Here is a 16,254-nt window from a genome sequence, read left to right as displayed (position 1 = left end):
GTTGCTAGGGTTCTGACACACTACTCTACTTTGAAGTGCAGCTGCATTATCTATTTGGAGGGAGCAGGCCTTTTCCACCTGCTTATGGTCATTCATCTTATAGACATATCTGATCTTGCTTTATATACCTTTTGGGGGTTGAGGCACCACCATGACTGGAGTTTCTAAACAGCCTTCAACCCATATTTTATGGCACATCTGGTTTCTATGAGATAAGCTGCGGGGCCCCTGGGTCAGAAATTCCTTCTATATGTTAGACTCTTTTTCTGGGATCTGACATTCCTGCCTTTTACTTTTAATAAAATTGGCAAAAGTTTGGGTTGATTTTGGGTTAATGCTTTAACTTAGCTCGAAGCAACCTTTGGAGGGAGCAGGGGTGTCACATTCTTTCTTTAGCTACTTCTGGCTGAGTGGGGATGCAGTTGGGGGAAAGTTGCTTCAAACCAAGCTTTAGCATTATTAAATTGATGTTTGGGCATTTTCACTGGAACGGGCTGATAGTGATGCTTTTGCTGCGGCAGGAGCAAATTCTCAAATTTTGTTGCAACAGGAGTATGTTTTCAGAATTTTGCTGGTTAGTCACAGCTGCTATTAACCTATTAACCAATTTAATTAGACATTGTAAGAGGCAAGGAGTAAAAAGGAAAATTAATATAAGGATAATTAATGGCCCAATGAGAGGGAGCAGAATAGCTCATAGAGGCATGGAAAAGAATGAAAGAAAATTTGAGAGAAAGTTTTCTAACCAAGAGTCGTCTACATTTGCTAGACTATTTTTTATTATGTTTGTATTTTGTTTTAGTACTCATAAGTTTTGTTTGACTTGTCCTGTATTACCGATGGAAAAACAACATGTTTCATTTATTATTGCACAAGTTCCTCCTGCTGTTGTGGCAAGACTACTTTATCATTTATGTAGAGCCATCCCTCATTGAGGGTGGTGCCAAGCTGGGCTAAATCTGTGTGCTATAAGGTGGAATAAGCAGGTGCTGGGGTGGGCATCATTAGAAGCTGAGTAGGGGTTTGAGCTTGTCTTTTTGCCTCTTTATCTGCTTTGTTGTTACCCATTGGAATGGGGTCTTTCCCATTTTGTTGACCCTTACAGTGAATAACTGCTACCTGGGTGGGGATTTGTGCTGCTTTGAGGAGTTTAAGGATAAAAGTTTTATTAATAATTGGAGAATTTTTAGAAGTAAGATATCCTCTCTCTTTCCATATAGCTAGATGCGAATCAATAATATGGAAAGCATATTTAGAATCAGTATAAGTGTTAGTGGGGGTACCCATGGCTAATTTGAGAGCTTAAATGAGGGCTATAAGCTCTGTTTGCTGGGAAGTGGTGCCGGGGGGTAAAGGTCCACACTCAATTACTTTTTGGGCAGATACTGTGGCATATCTGGCTTGTTTAGAAGGGTCTTTAAAAGCACTGCCATCAATAAACCAGGTGTTAGCTGATGGAGGTAGAGGAGAATCTTTTATGTTGGGAAATGGGTGGAGAAAATGATTTATAGTTTCTACACAGTTATGCCTAGGTTTTTGGTGCTTTGGAGGAGTAAGGAATTGCTGGCTTAGGAATTATAGGTGAATAGGATATTGTAACTTGGGGGTTATAAAGGAGCTGTGCATGTAAAGATTGAATACAAGAGGGGAAGGTGCTAGAGATAGCTTGGAAAGTTAAGAGAGAAGGGAGGTTATGAGAAGAGAGGACAAACAATTGAGCATATGGCACAAGTTTAAGAGATTCTTGTATGAGAAGTGCTGCAGAGGCTAAGACTTTGAGACAGAGTGGCCACCCTAGAAAAGGGGAGTCTAAAACTTTGGAGAAATAAGCAATTACATGAGTGTTTGGTCTACTTGTTTGGGTTAACACTCCAAGAGCAAAACCATCTTTAGTGTCTACATACAGTGTAAAAGGCGTGTTGGGGTCCGGAAGGGTTAAGGCAGGAGCTTGTGTGAGAGCTGTTTAAATGAGTGTTTAATAGCTAAAGGATCATCTAGTGGGTCCTGGAGGTCTCCTGCAGTGGCTTGATACAAGCTTTTAGTTAAAAGTCCAAAATTGGGGATCCAGTTTTGGAAAAAATTGGCTAAACAATGGTAACAAAAACCAAAATTTAGAGGGTGAACAAGTGCCTTCCCGCCCGTGCTTTCATTGCAGCAAACAGGCCACTGGGCCAAACACTGCACTCAGCAAATGATTCAGCAACCACGAGGCCTGCCGCTGGGTCCTTGCCCACAGTGCCACCAAACAGGTCACTGGAAAGCCGACTGTCCCATGGCCTCTTACCGGGGGATCAGGCAGCCATCTCTTCCTGAACAGGTGTCACCAGCTCCAAAACTGGGTGATCTCCTTGGACTCACCCATGTGTATGGGAAGGGTGAGTATACCCTGGCACTTAGAGAGGGCAGGCCTTCCACCACATTGTTCAGGAAGAGTGATGCTGCCCCAGGCTTCAGAGATGTTGGAGCATATTCCCTGGATTTTGTGGAGAGTCTGGCTACCACCCCAATTTTCTCAGAGGGTCGAGCCTATTCCCCAAGGATGGTAGAGAGCCTGGCCATCATTTCACTGTATTCAGAGGTTGAAGTCTTCACCCCAGTGTTTGGGGAGAGTATGACTGCTGCATATGCATGTGAAAAGGGTGGGGCTGCTGCTCCAACAGGCCCAGAAGAAAAAACATCATTCCACAGATGACTCTAGACCTTGAAATCTAATGAATGCCCTATGGGTTTTTGAATTGTTTGGGACCTGTGCCCCTTGTTTAACTTGCAAATTTCTCCCTTCTGCTGTGAAAATGTTTATTCTACGCCTGTCCCTCTTCTGTATAATGGAAGGAGATAACTTGTTCTCTAGGTTTCACAGATGCCCCAGGACAGACCACACCCATAATCAGTTTTAGTGAGACTTGGTTCTTAGCATTGTTTCTGAAATGACTTAAGGCTTTTGGGATATTGTGATGGAATGAATGTATTTTGCATATGGGAAGAACCTGTCTTTTTGTGGTCCAGAGAACGGAGTATGGTGTTTGAAGCTGAGTTTGAGTCCTTTATAAATGCAATGAATACGTTTATCTACTTTCAGCAGTATAGGAAACTAAAACACATGGAAAAATAAGCTTGTGCGTGCTCAAGTCACTGTTGTTTTTTTATTTTCTGTTATGTATAGACAAACCTAAAAATAATTTGCACATGGTGCTAGGAATTTGGAAATGAATAATGATGATTTTAATGACAATATGGTAGACCATAAATGTTAAAAAGAACATAAAGATTTGGAAATATGAATAACAAAAATGTCTACTCCTGCTGCTTATTATGGAATGAGGGGGGTTACTGATGAAATTCCATCAATGGAATTTCATCCCATCAATGATATTGGGTAAAAGTATTGCTACTAGTCAGACTGAAATATCTCGGAGTCAGACTTTGAATAACACTTGTCTGGTCCCATGGTGGACCAGACAACATGAGGCTTTCATTTTCTTCTCTAATCTACCCCAGGAACTTAAGGAGCAGAGAAGATCCAATATATGAGGAAGATCCAATATTGAGTAAAATATCAGTATAAAACACCAAAAATCTTATTTTTAATTTTTTTGAAAGAAATAAACTTTTATGTGGATTATTCCGTTCAAAAAATTTTATTCAACATGATTATGTGATTACTATGAATAAAATAAACTAGATGTTCTCCAAGATATATTTTTTTTCATTTCTCATATTCAAAACAATCTGTTCCTTAACTGCGTAAAAATACATCTTAAAGGTAACACTGTAATAAACACATGTGGAACATATCCTAACAAAACAGATTTTAAATTTCCCCTCTTAATGTTATACATTGCACATTAAAATGAAGACATAATAAACTTGCAGCCGAATATGTTTTAAATGCATTTTTAACAAAGTTAAACAAATACAAAATTAGCATCAAGTATAGTGAACTATTTAAAAATGTATGTGGTAGCAAATAACTTAGAGATGATTTACTTAAACCTTCCACAGATTGATTTTTTTCCCATAGTTTTTCAGTCAAATATCCAACAACTGTTTGCAGGGCAGATTCTTAGTAGATACAGAACTGTGAAAGTTAGTAGCAATGCAATGAACCACCCCTCAAAACCGTCAGGCAGGCTCTCTCAGGAGTCACTTGGAGGAATATCAGAAAATGCAAACGTGTAGTGGCAATGGCTTAGAGGAATTTGGGAAAGACAAGATCTGAGTGGCCAGTTGAAGAAGAAGAAAGATATGTTGGGGTTTCACTAGAGAAGAGAATGGACTCCTGCAGTTCAGGGCCCAACTCCCTATACATCCCAATGAATATTACAGATGTATAGAAAAATTATAATGATCCTTAAAATTGTATTTTTCTATATGACCTCACTTCTGACTCCTCTCTACTGTTGCTCATTGTTTAAAAAAAAAAAGCTAAAAACATTTCAAAACAAAGCCTCATGACTGTGGGACAAGTGAGTAGATTGAAACCCATGGGTATATAATATAAAGGCCCTCAGAATGCAGCCTCCTTTCATCCTCTCTGTCTCCACAGCCTACCATGCAGATTGCACTCACATGAGATTTTCATCACTTCCTTAGCATACCTTTTACCTCTTGATACATGCTAAACATTCTTTCAGGGCCTAATTTGATGCTCTTTCCTTTAAGGAAAGTTACCTGATTGCCTCGTTGTTATGAGTTGAATTGTGTTCCACAAAAAGACATGTTCAAGTCCTAAACTCTGGTCTTATGAATGTGATCTTATTTGGAAATAGGATCTTTGAAGACATTATTAATTTATATGGGGCCAAATTGGATGAAGTTGGGCCCTAGTCCAATATAAGTGGTCCAATGTAAGTGGCGTCCTTATAGGAAAAGGAAATTTGGATATAGACAGAGAGATAGAGAAGAGGAATCAGAGACTGAGTTATGCTACAAGCCACCACAGGAACCCCACAGAAGTGTGGCCCTGCTGTCACCTTGAGTCAGATTTCCAGCCTCTGAGACAATACATGTCTGTTGTTTTCAGCCACCCAGTTTGTGGTACTTTGTCAAAGCAGCTCTAGGAAACCAAGATACTCATCCTCTCCTTATCTCTCCCCTTAACACTAAAAACAGTGTTAATGGAGTCATGCATTTGTATACACCACAATATAACATTTATACTGTACTCTAGAAAGTATTTAATTACATATCTGTGCCTACTGCCCCTACACATGCACACAGGACTGAGAATGCTTCAGGAGAAGAGCTATATGGCACATAATAACATTGGTACACAGTGAATGCAGGAGGATAGGAGAGAATGTTACAGCATGCTAGCTGAGAAAGAGAAAACATGGTCAGAAGAAACAGCAGTAGTAATGAGACAAGAACCACACAGGTAGGAAGGCCAATCCTTTCCTTTAGCTATTCTCTGCATAGAAGTGTACAAGAAGTTAAAAAAAAAAAAAAAAAAAAAAAAAAAAAGAGTATCTGTGGGACCTGGGAACATCCCACTTCTAAACTCTTCTCATGTCCCCTGACTACTTCCCACCCATCATTTTTGCCCAATTTTATGGTCCCAAAGCCACTAGCAATGCACAGAATGGGAAAATCCTTAAAGAAAATCTTCCTTTCATCTCTCATCCTCCAAATAAGTAAATTGACCTCTCCAAGTGCTCAAACCTAAAAACTATAAAACTAAATCTGGAATGCATTTCTTCTCTTTTAATAAGAGGGTCTTTCCTTTATATCTTTGTTAGCTCTTAAAATTTGGAAGTAATTATAACCTGAGAGTTTAAAAAGCCTTTTTGAATTCAGCCCCTATTTGAAACTATTGTTGTCTATATATGAATGCCATTTGGATTTGTAAACTAACTTTTGCTAAGAATAACATACTCTGTAAGTTAATAATAAACTACATATACATAGAGTTATTACTACATTGCAAGAATATAAACTCCATATATCTTTCTTTCATTTAACCTCAGAATCCATAAGTACCTGGCAAATACTAGTCATCCAATAAATATTTTTTTGAATGAATGCATGCATGAATGATGTGACCTGTCATATTCAGAAACAATTAGGAACAATTATTATGTACTAGACTATCTTCAGAAAAATTAATTATACAATATTGCATCTAATGTATGTTGACACTTTCTGATAGGAAGGCAGACACAGTAATGGCAAACAGCACAAACTTCCAGACTACATAAGTGCAAATCCTGCTTCAAGCACTTACAAGCTCTTTGAACTTGGGACATTATAAAGCTAAATCATGAAGTGCATGTAAATATTCCATGCTGTGATATCTCGCAGACTACTCACTGACAAACAGAAGACCTAGTGATACATCTTGAGGAAATAGTTATAGATTGGTTGGTTTGTGAGTTCTCTTGTGACATTCATGTTTTCTCATGTCCCTTTGAATTAGTTTCTTTTCTATTACTAATATAAAGAAATTGTCACCATAACCCAAGCAAATCAAATGACATTTTGTTATTAGAGGTTGATTTTACGACTGCTCTCTATCTTTTTTTGAAAACTATAAAGATACTAGCTCAACTGTCAACTGATTTAGGGGCCAAATCCATATTGACATGCTATTTTAAATATAGGTGTTTAATAATATATATTTTGCATTTGTTTCCACAGATACAGAAATAAAATATTTTTATATTTCTCTTGAGAAAGTAAAAACAAGGTTTTCTTAAGTACTTCCCAATAGCTCCATAGTAACTTCAGTGGAGTAAAATATTACGAATAACAGTCAAAACCTGAACCTCAGAAAGGCATTGAAAATATGTGGCTGGTAAATTCTGCAGTCAGAAACACTAGCATTGTCCACTACACATGCTGACTAACCCACCAGGATCAATAATACAGCACCACACATTGAGAGTTATAACTTCCTAAATCATTATATCCACATTACTGTCATGCACTGTTTTCGTAATATGGATATGGTCAAATGTATTGCAGTGACTCTACAGCAGAGCCTGATTTTGGTGTTTTTAAGCTGAAAATGTGTCCTTTGTTGTTTTTTTTTTTTTTTTTTTTTCCCCCAGCATGCTGTTTAAATGTCCAAATCCATTATAAGGAAATAAAATTGAGAAACACAATTTAAGTTTTAAAAAATCCAGCTGACTTTAAAATGTCTATTCATTTATCTTACCAAGAAGGCAACATCCCTAGGGCACTGCCCACAAATAAACTATTAATTAGCATCCACATTTGACTTCAGAAGGAGAAAAATAACTCTCAGAATTCATGTGATATACAATCGCATTGTCCCTGTTCAATAGCTTTAGAGGAATTTTTATCAGAATTTTAGTTGATCAATATTTCTATGGCTCTCTATACATCAGAACATTGAGACATAGCTGAAAAAATAAATTGGGGGATTCCTTATTAATTCAGTGAGTTTCCAAGTGCTCTTTAAATTCCTACTGTGTGTCAAACAAAAATAAAAATATATTAAAGACATAATCCTTGAGTTTTATGAAGCTCTCCTTCTAATTGGGAAGAACAATAAAATAACAGCTCTGTAAGTTGCTCTGTAACTTACATTATATATATGCTGTGTAACATATATATGCATATGTGTATATAGCCTAGACTATTATAAATATCTAGTTCACTCTATATATCAATGTATCTATCTATATAAACTAGTTTATATTTGTGTATATGTGTGTGTGTGTGTGTGTGTGTATATAGTCTGCTAATTTATGTGTTAAATAAACATAAAGTATTGAATGATGCGCTACATGGAGTTTGCAATTGACGGGTATTAAGCCATGGATTTGAGATCAGCTATCTTTGTCCAAGTGTTGTACTCTATAGCCCTTGAGGATCCAGAAGATATGGGCAGATGATATGCCCTCAAAATCTTATAGAGGAAGTGAGACATTTACATAGCTATGTTAGTTACATAAATATAACAAACTGAAAATAAGTTTTACAAAGAGTTACTGACCAAGTACTCTAATAATTCTTCCCATTGCACCCATCCTAAATTCCAAAATCCTTATCAGGAACCAAAAAACCCTATATGATTTGCCCCCCAACTCCCTTTCAGCTTCCCATTGTCCCACTCTTCTGCTTGCTCACTATGAAATATCTCTACCAGTCTCCTTTCTGACCTTCAAGCATGACAAGAATACAAGAATATTCTGTGCACAGAGCCTGAACATCTACTCTTTCCCATCTCTTAGGTCTTGCAAGCACATCACTTCTTCAGAAGGACCTTACTTAACCAACCTAGCTGTAGTAAACTCATCCCTACCAAAAACAGTCTCATTTTATTACACCATCCTGATTTGACATTTATCATGCATTGATCATGATCTTAACTTAAACCTTCTTTCTTTATTGTTTATTAGTATCAGTAGTGTTCATATGTCATTATTTCTTATCATTCCAGAATGTAAGATCCCTGAGTGCAAGGACTTTGACTTCCTTACAACTGTGTACCATTCTGAGCAGAGAACCTGGCAAGCAGTAGAAGTTCATTTAATATTCCAGATTAAATACATATGTGAAGTTAATATCAATTCTTCCTTACATGATTTTAAAGACAGGTGGTAGGGAATGTAACTTCAGGTATCAGATGGTAAAAAACTCATAATAATATTAATAGTTATTATTATACCAATGGAAATGTGTTGAATATATAAATATACTTTCTCAAATGCACATGCAAAGGCTTAGTTCACCATGACATTCATCTACCTGAGAGGACATAGAAGATGTTTCAGAAGGAATGAAAAGGAAGAATCAAGTATGTGATTACTCCAGTGTATGACTGCATTAAGAATTCAAAGAATTAAAAGATATGTAATGAAAAAAAAAAAGAATCAAATAATAATTCCGTTGCTGAAATGCAAAGGACTATTATATAGTCCCCCCGACAATCCTTTAGTTTATCAAGGGACAAATCTAAAAAATCTAGCTTATCAGTCTACTCTGTGATTTCAGAGGTTATTAATAAGGTAAAAAATAGTGAAAGAAAATTCTACATTTTTCTGGCCCAAGGAATTGTAGGAAAAGGTGAGGAGAGGTAGAAAAGGAGAAAAACAGGAAGACAGAGGGAGAGATGGGGCCAGCAAGCCAGCTAAATGGCCAGGCACATCAGAGAGTGAGATAATAAATTGGAAAATCCTGGAAGTGGACAAGACCCCTCGATTACCCTTCTGTATACCCCACACTCACATCTAGGACTCTGGGACTGCCTTCTCTCCTACCACCTTCAGGAGGAAGCTAGGCCACAGTAAGTTTGGGTCGAGGATGCCCTAGGGCTTACTGAGCTTTCCTGTGTCTCCATACTCAGTCCCTGTGTGGCATTGAGGGGAGTCAATAGTAGGTGAAAAAGGTGGCTCGAGGAGCTCTGGAGCGAGGGTGGTAGAGCAGGCCGACCACTGAGGCCACTGTCCTAGCAAATGAGACATCCTCCAGGAGCTCTGAACACTACTGGGGGAAAGGCTGAGAATAGGAAGTTTCTCACCAAGCCATGACAGAGATTGAAATTTTTCAGCAGCCCCTGATTAAGCTACAAATGCCAACATTTCAGGCATCACCCAGAGGAACAGGACCATAAACCCTAGAAATGAGAGGAAATAGAGGATACTGTGCCTAAAGATGTGGGCTCTTAACCACTACTGAGAAGCTGTGTAAGAGTGTGTTCAAAATCACACATCTATTTAGGGGAGGGCAGAGCTGGGAGGCAAACCTCAGTAGTTGGAACCTGGGCCCTGAGATCTTCACATATATTTCTTTTTTTTTCTTTTTTAAAGAGCTACATTTTCTCTACACTTCTGGATTGTGTGTACGTCATTAGCCACCCAACTTCAAGTATATAACTACAGTGTACCATCTCATATTATGGTGAAAGATGAATACTAAAAAGGACAAAATGATGGCCTTTTGAATGATACTGAGCTGGGTTTGAAGGCTGGCTGTGCTGTATTCTATCTGTGAGAAATTAACCAAATATAACCTTGACTTCATTACCTATAAATGGATACAGTAGTGGTACCTATTGCATAGGGTTGATGTAAGAGTAAAATGAGATCACATGTGAAGCAGTGCACATAGGAAGAACTAAGAAATAAAAGTTAGCTGTTTCTGCTGCGGGAGAGAGAATTTCAAGATCTGAAGTTCAACGAGATGCTAAGGAGTAGGGTCTAGTCCAACTCTTCTTAATCGTAACTAAAAAGATTTCTTAATATTTCCAACAGTTGGGTTTCCTCTTCCAAGTCTCAGCTCCTGCTAATTGCCCATCAGCCTCATCTTGTATCTCCAATCCTCTCCATCCTTTATGACTAGAACAAACAGTGCTTTGTCTGTAAGCCCTCCCCAACACCTCCAAGTGGACATAGTCTATTCCTTGTTTGAGTGAATGTTACATATGATCAGTTAACTCCTTTAAGGCATTCATCATTTTCTCCTTTGTTATTTATGGATGGCACATTATATGACTTTGTATATAGGAATGAATTTCCCAAGTAGGCAGTAAGAACTTGAACGCAGGAACAGTATCTCAGTATGTTCTGTGAATTCTATGCACATGGCCTTGTGTCTAGCAGATAATCAAATTACTTGTTTAATGTGCTGATTCTACCATTGTGATCAAAGTATACCCCACACAACCTACCAATTTTGTTCTTTAAGCTAGAATAGGATATATAAAAGAACAAAAAACAAACAAAAAAAAAACAGTTCTGCATCTCCTGAACTTCTGCTTTTTACATGAGAAACACCTTAGCATACTGGAAATAGCTCGGAATTGAGATCTGAAGAACATAGGTTACAAAACCAATTCTGCTACTAACTAGCTTTGTTATCTTGGACAAGTCACTTAACCACTTTGATCTTCATTTTTTTTTTTTCAACTGCTATATGAGTGGATGGATTTGATTAACTCTAAGGTAACCTGTAGCTCTAACATTCCATGATGCTGTGATTTTATTCTCTTTTAATTTTCTGAGAGAAATAAAGTCTTGTAGTTTTAAATAGAACTAACCTTAGTAGAGTACTGTCCTACTGGTTTTGTTCATGTTGCTATTGTCATGACCTTTTATGGTGAGAAGCCCTCTGTGACACATGAGAGAATATCAAAAGTCACAGCCTACAGCTAAGTCTAATGAAAAATACAGTTTTAATTGCAGGTTGACCACTTTCATGATATTACCTTATGAGACAGCAGAGTACAAGAACGAGATCGCTCTTGCATACATACCTTGGTTTGCAGATTTCCTAATATATAGTGACACTATTGAACTAAGCAATAAATGCATTTTGAACTTTCGCAGTCTTGAAGCAATAGGAACAATTTATTAAGAATATCCTACAAGTTCAAGCCTGTTGTTATAAAGCAAACCAGCAATTCTGAAACCCTTCCCCTCTTGCTGCTATATTAGTTTATTCTAAATTTATTTCTATCACTGACTGGAATGTCCCATTTTCATTACTAACTTAATGCCAATCCTTCCTTCAAGGTCTTTATGAATAAAAATGCTAATTTCTACATAATGCTTCAAAGTAGTGTACTTAGTTTGCCTGAGGAATAACACACCTTTATCTCACAAACTTGACAACTTCATTTCCTTTGATAAAGTTAAGATGAAACTCACTCCCGATAATCATTCCCTAATTTGATTCCTCCCATGATCACTCAAACTAACCAGCACTGACACCCTGTCTTTCTTCTGCAGGTAAGAGATGAGAGTTTCCTCCTTCACTATATTGAAATCTTTCTATTTTCCTCTTAATTCCTCACTTCCTTTTAGTCTCGTCCTTTCATCTCATTTTGAAATATATCATATTTATTTCCCTTTGAAATCTCTCTATTTCTTCCTTCTGTCCTTAAGAGACATAAAACAACTATTCCTGGACTACTAGGCCTGGTATGTTTGGACACTAGTCTAATAATATAGCATCATTTCATTCTACTACCTGCCATCCTCCATCAACTTCCACAATGATCACACCAAGCCTTCCGGGGTGGCAGGGACTGTCCAAAAGGTTGCAGAAAGCTATGAGGTTCATATAAAAGAGTAAAGAGAGAATGGGTTTAAGGTGTATATAAATATGAAAAATCAAACCTTTGACTGAGAATATCTGGGGTTCTGTGGACCTGTTGTTTCTTCCAGTGACAGAAGCACAGGTCACTGCTAATACCTGAAGCCAGCAGATAGCTTTACTTTGCCTCCTCCACCTCTCTTTAAGGATGTTGCTTCAAAAATTGGTACTTTGGGAGACAGGAGAGGTTGCTACCTTGGTGAGGCATCCCACCAAGGTCATGGAGAAGAGACTTCGGCTGTCAACACAACTCATCAGATGATGCAAAATGGTTTCTCGCTGTTGGCATTTACCTCTCATTTGCTGATGTGAGTCATTTAAGATGATTGCATCTGCAGTGGATTTTTTGTTTATTCATTTTATTTTCTGCTATTAAAGTTAGGTGTAATTATGTTTGGATAATATTGACAGATGTAGCAGATGAAGAGATAAGGAGAGTTTTTCTTCATTGAAGTAAGAGTGGAGATGAGCAGTTGTGTTACTAGTGAGCCCCACATCCACACATTCTTCACTTTAGTGAACACACAGATTATGGGATAATACTTGTGGAGTATGTAGTATTATCCAAAGTGCTTTATAGATAACTGATTTATTCCCAAAAAAAAACCCTCAAAGGGGAGGTAGTAATATTATTATCCTCATTTTACAATTGAGTAAACTGTGGTACAGAAAAATTAAGCAACTCTCCCACTAGAGAGTCTGAGATTTGTGTCTAGGTATTCTGCCTCCATTGTCGACCCTTTTAATTAAACTATTGTGCTTCCTGTCATCTCTGAACAAATCCAGGGAGAATATGAAGATTATTTTAGCAATGGTTGTGGTTTATCTTGTACAGCTTAACTGGACTTCATCAGTAAATCGTTCATTTTTTCCCCAATCATTTGTTTGCTATTGGCATTAATGCAACATGACAAAAACAGACAGAACTAGTTATTTTAACCTCCTAGATTTATTTTTTATAAAATTAAGTTTGATTTAATTCAAACATTCATTCTGATGACTGTTGTTGGGACACTGAAGGAACAACCAGTGTTTCATTATGAAATGTATTTATTCAATCTATTTGTAGATTTAACATTCATGTATCATAAGCAACTCCCAAGGTCTATGACGCAAAGTTTGTAGTTGTTTGTTTATTTATTTATTTATTTTACTGAGATTATTTTGAATAATAATTCCGGTTCTTGTATGCTGAGTCACTTGGCTCAAGAATGAGCTTGGGCCAAATCCTAGTACTGCTACCTGAGTAGGCAGACAATGCATATTTGCTGATGAAGGAATCAACAGAAACTTGGTTGTGTACATATAATTATTACATGCATAATGCCCCTCTTGAAGTGATTTGAAAAAACAAAACAGAAATAGTCTTGCAGATATCTGCACGTTTTTGGTTAATGTCACAATAGTAATGATGTTTTATAGAATTTATTTCAGTGAATTTATTTTACTAATAACCTATATGAATACATAGAATAAAGAAGGTAAATGGCCCATATTTAAAAATTTATGTTACTATATTTTTTTGTGTGTGGAAATTTAGATCTACTTAGGAATTGGATTATCTGGGGATGTACAAAAATGAATATAAACCTAATAAATGCCCAGGGTCTACTCTACTACGATAATAAAGATTTTAATTTAAACATTATGAAACTCCTTAGATGCTTTTAATTTTGATACTTATGTTATTTAGGATGTTAGGAAATATGCATATATAAGTTTAGAAATGTATAATTTACAACATTACTATATTTTTCAGCTTCAATTGACAATAAGATATCAAAAATATGTCTTCATCCTGTTTATTTAAAATGTGCCCTAATGGTAGTCTGGTGTTTTCACATACTTTTTCACTTCATTACAGTATCAAAGCAGTTTTAAACCATAATGGAGAAAAACAAAACAAACAAGCAAACACAACAATTTATGTTCTTTCATCTTCTCTCTGATCTATACAGTATATGATGTTCAAATACAAAAGCCAACTAGAAATAACATTAGCCAAATTCAGTATCATAAAAAAAAAAAAAAAAGCTACTTCAAAATCTGGCTAAGACATAATAATTTAACTAACGTAACTCTCCCTTTGCTTTCCAGGTCAAATCTAATTGCCTGGCTCTGTCTTCCTATCTGTGCTACTTCCTGTCTCTGAAGTTGAGCTTTTCTTATTTCTCTTCCAAGTCTGGTATACTAGTTTCTCTCCCCCAAACATCATCTGTATCTTCAATTATCAAATATTTCAATAATCCATTTTCAGCCCTTTTTATTCTATAGTTATTTTCTGATGGCTATACTCTACACTGGTATCTTTTTATAGGACTTATTCATTCATTCATGCATTGATTCAATCATTCACATATATTTATTAGCACCACTGACATGTGTTATCTGTACATCAGATTTAGCCCTCTTGTTGTCTATCATTGTTCATTTTATTGCGTATGAATATTTCCCCAACCCAACTGTAAGTTTCTTTTGAATAAGAACTCAGAAGACAATGTGTCCTTTCTATTTCCCATTTTTCATACTAGTGAGCCTCATATCCACACATTCTTCACTTTAGTGAACACATAGATTATGGGCTAATACTTGTGGAGTATGTAGTATTATCCAAAATGCTTTACAGATAACTGATTTATTCCCCAAAACAACCCTCAAAGGGGAGGTGGTAATATTATTATCCTCATTTTACAACTGAGTAAACTGTGGTACAGAAAAATTAAGCAACTCTCCCACCAGAGACGCTGAGAAATGTATAATGTATACCATAGAATAACGGTAGCTTAGGAGTATTTATTAAATATCATTTTCTCAACAATTAATTTTAATGAAAATGCATGTTTGGGCTCTTTAAACCAAATTTTTCCTCTGACTTACAAGCAAATTTGCTCTTTTCTTCTGAAGGGTTGTTCACTTATTAGTATACACTGAATTAATCAATGACATATGGATATACTTTTTAGCTTTATTAAAATTTATTATGCTCATTTGTAATTATTAGAAATATACTTAAAATAGCTAGGTAACTTTGATTTCAAAACATGCTTAGATTTAATTATAAGGAATAAATGTTAAGCTATATGAGAACACATGCTGAGCTTATCCTTGACCACTGGCATGAAGAAATCAACACATTAAAGGAGAGAAGAAATAAGTGGTGCTTTTACCATTTCAATTTCATTCTACTGCTTTTCTAATGAAAATTCACCTCAACACGAAGTACTTTACTAATTATCTAATCACAGCAGGAAAATAATAAATGTAAACTGTACAATAGTATTTAGAATTGTGTTCAGAACTGCTTCACACTTTGTTCTTCCCTAAGGTATATTAACCAATAGTGAGGTTCTTCAATATTATCTTAAGGAAAACAACACTATAAGAATGAAATAACTTTTCCTCTTCTCACTTTAAGGTTTCTAAAATTTGATTTTTTAGATTGGCAAAACTTTTGGATCCCATGTACTCCTGCCATTTACAAGTCTTTCAGAATTAAAAATCAATTTTGTATCATTGTAAAATGTTAAAACCAGTGAAAAGAAAATGTAAGTTCACCTAACAAACACAAAATTCACTACTTGGCAATTCACATAGATTTTAGGAAGCTTACTGTGATGGTTGGGTTCATGTGTCAACTTGGCTAGGTAGCCTAGCTGTCTGGTCAAGCAGGCACTGGCCTGACGATTCCTGTGAGGCTATTTGAGGCTGGTTGGTTTGTCGGATCATCAGTCAATTGACTGCAGCTGACTGATGACTCATCAAGGGGCGTGCTTCCACAGTGAGAGAATGCAATTGGCTGGATTTGGTCCGGGTGATCAGTTGGAGGCTTATAAGCCGGACGGTTAGAGAACCTTCACTTCTTCTTCAGCTGCTCAGTGAAGCTTTTCCTGGGGAGCTCGTCGAAGTTGCCAGTTCGTTTCCTGAGGAGTTCGTCAAAGTTGTCGGTTCGTTTCCTGAGGAGTTCGTCAAAGTTGTCGGTTCGTTTCCCGAGGAGTTCGTTGGACGTCTTCCTTGGAGTTGACAGCTTGTTGACGGCTCTGCAGAATTTGGACTCGTGCGCTCCCACAGTTGCGTGAGTCACTTTTACAATTTGATAATAAGAGACATCTCTCATTGATTCTGTTTCCAAGGAGAACCCTAACTAATACACTTACTGAAGTTATTATTGCTCAATGACCAGTACTTTAAGAA

This window comes from Choloepus didactylus, chromosome 3 (genome assembly GCF_015220235.1).
Source record: "Choloepus didactylus isolate mChoDid1 chromosome 3, mChoDid1.pri, whole genome shotgun sequence".
NCBI lineage: Eukaryota > Metazoa > Chordata > Mammalia > Pilosa > Megalonychidae > Choloepus > Choloepus didactylus.
Note: the sequence above shows the minus strand (reverse complement) of the source record.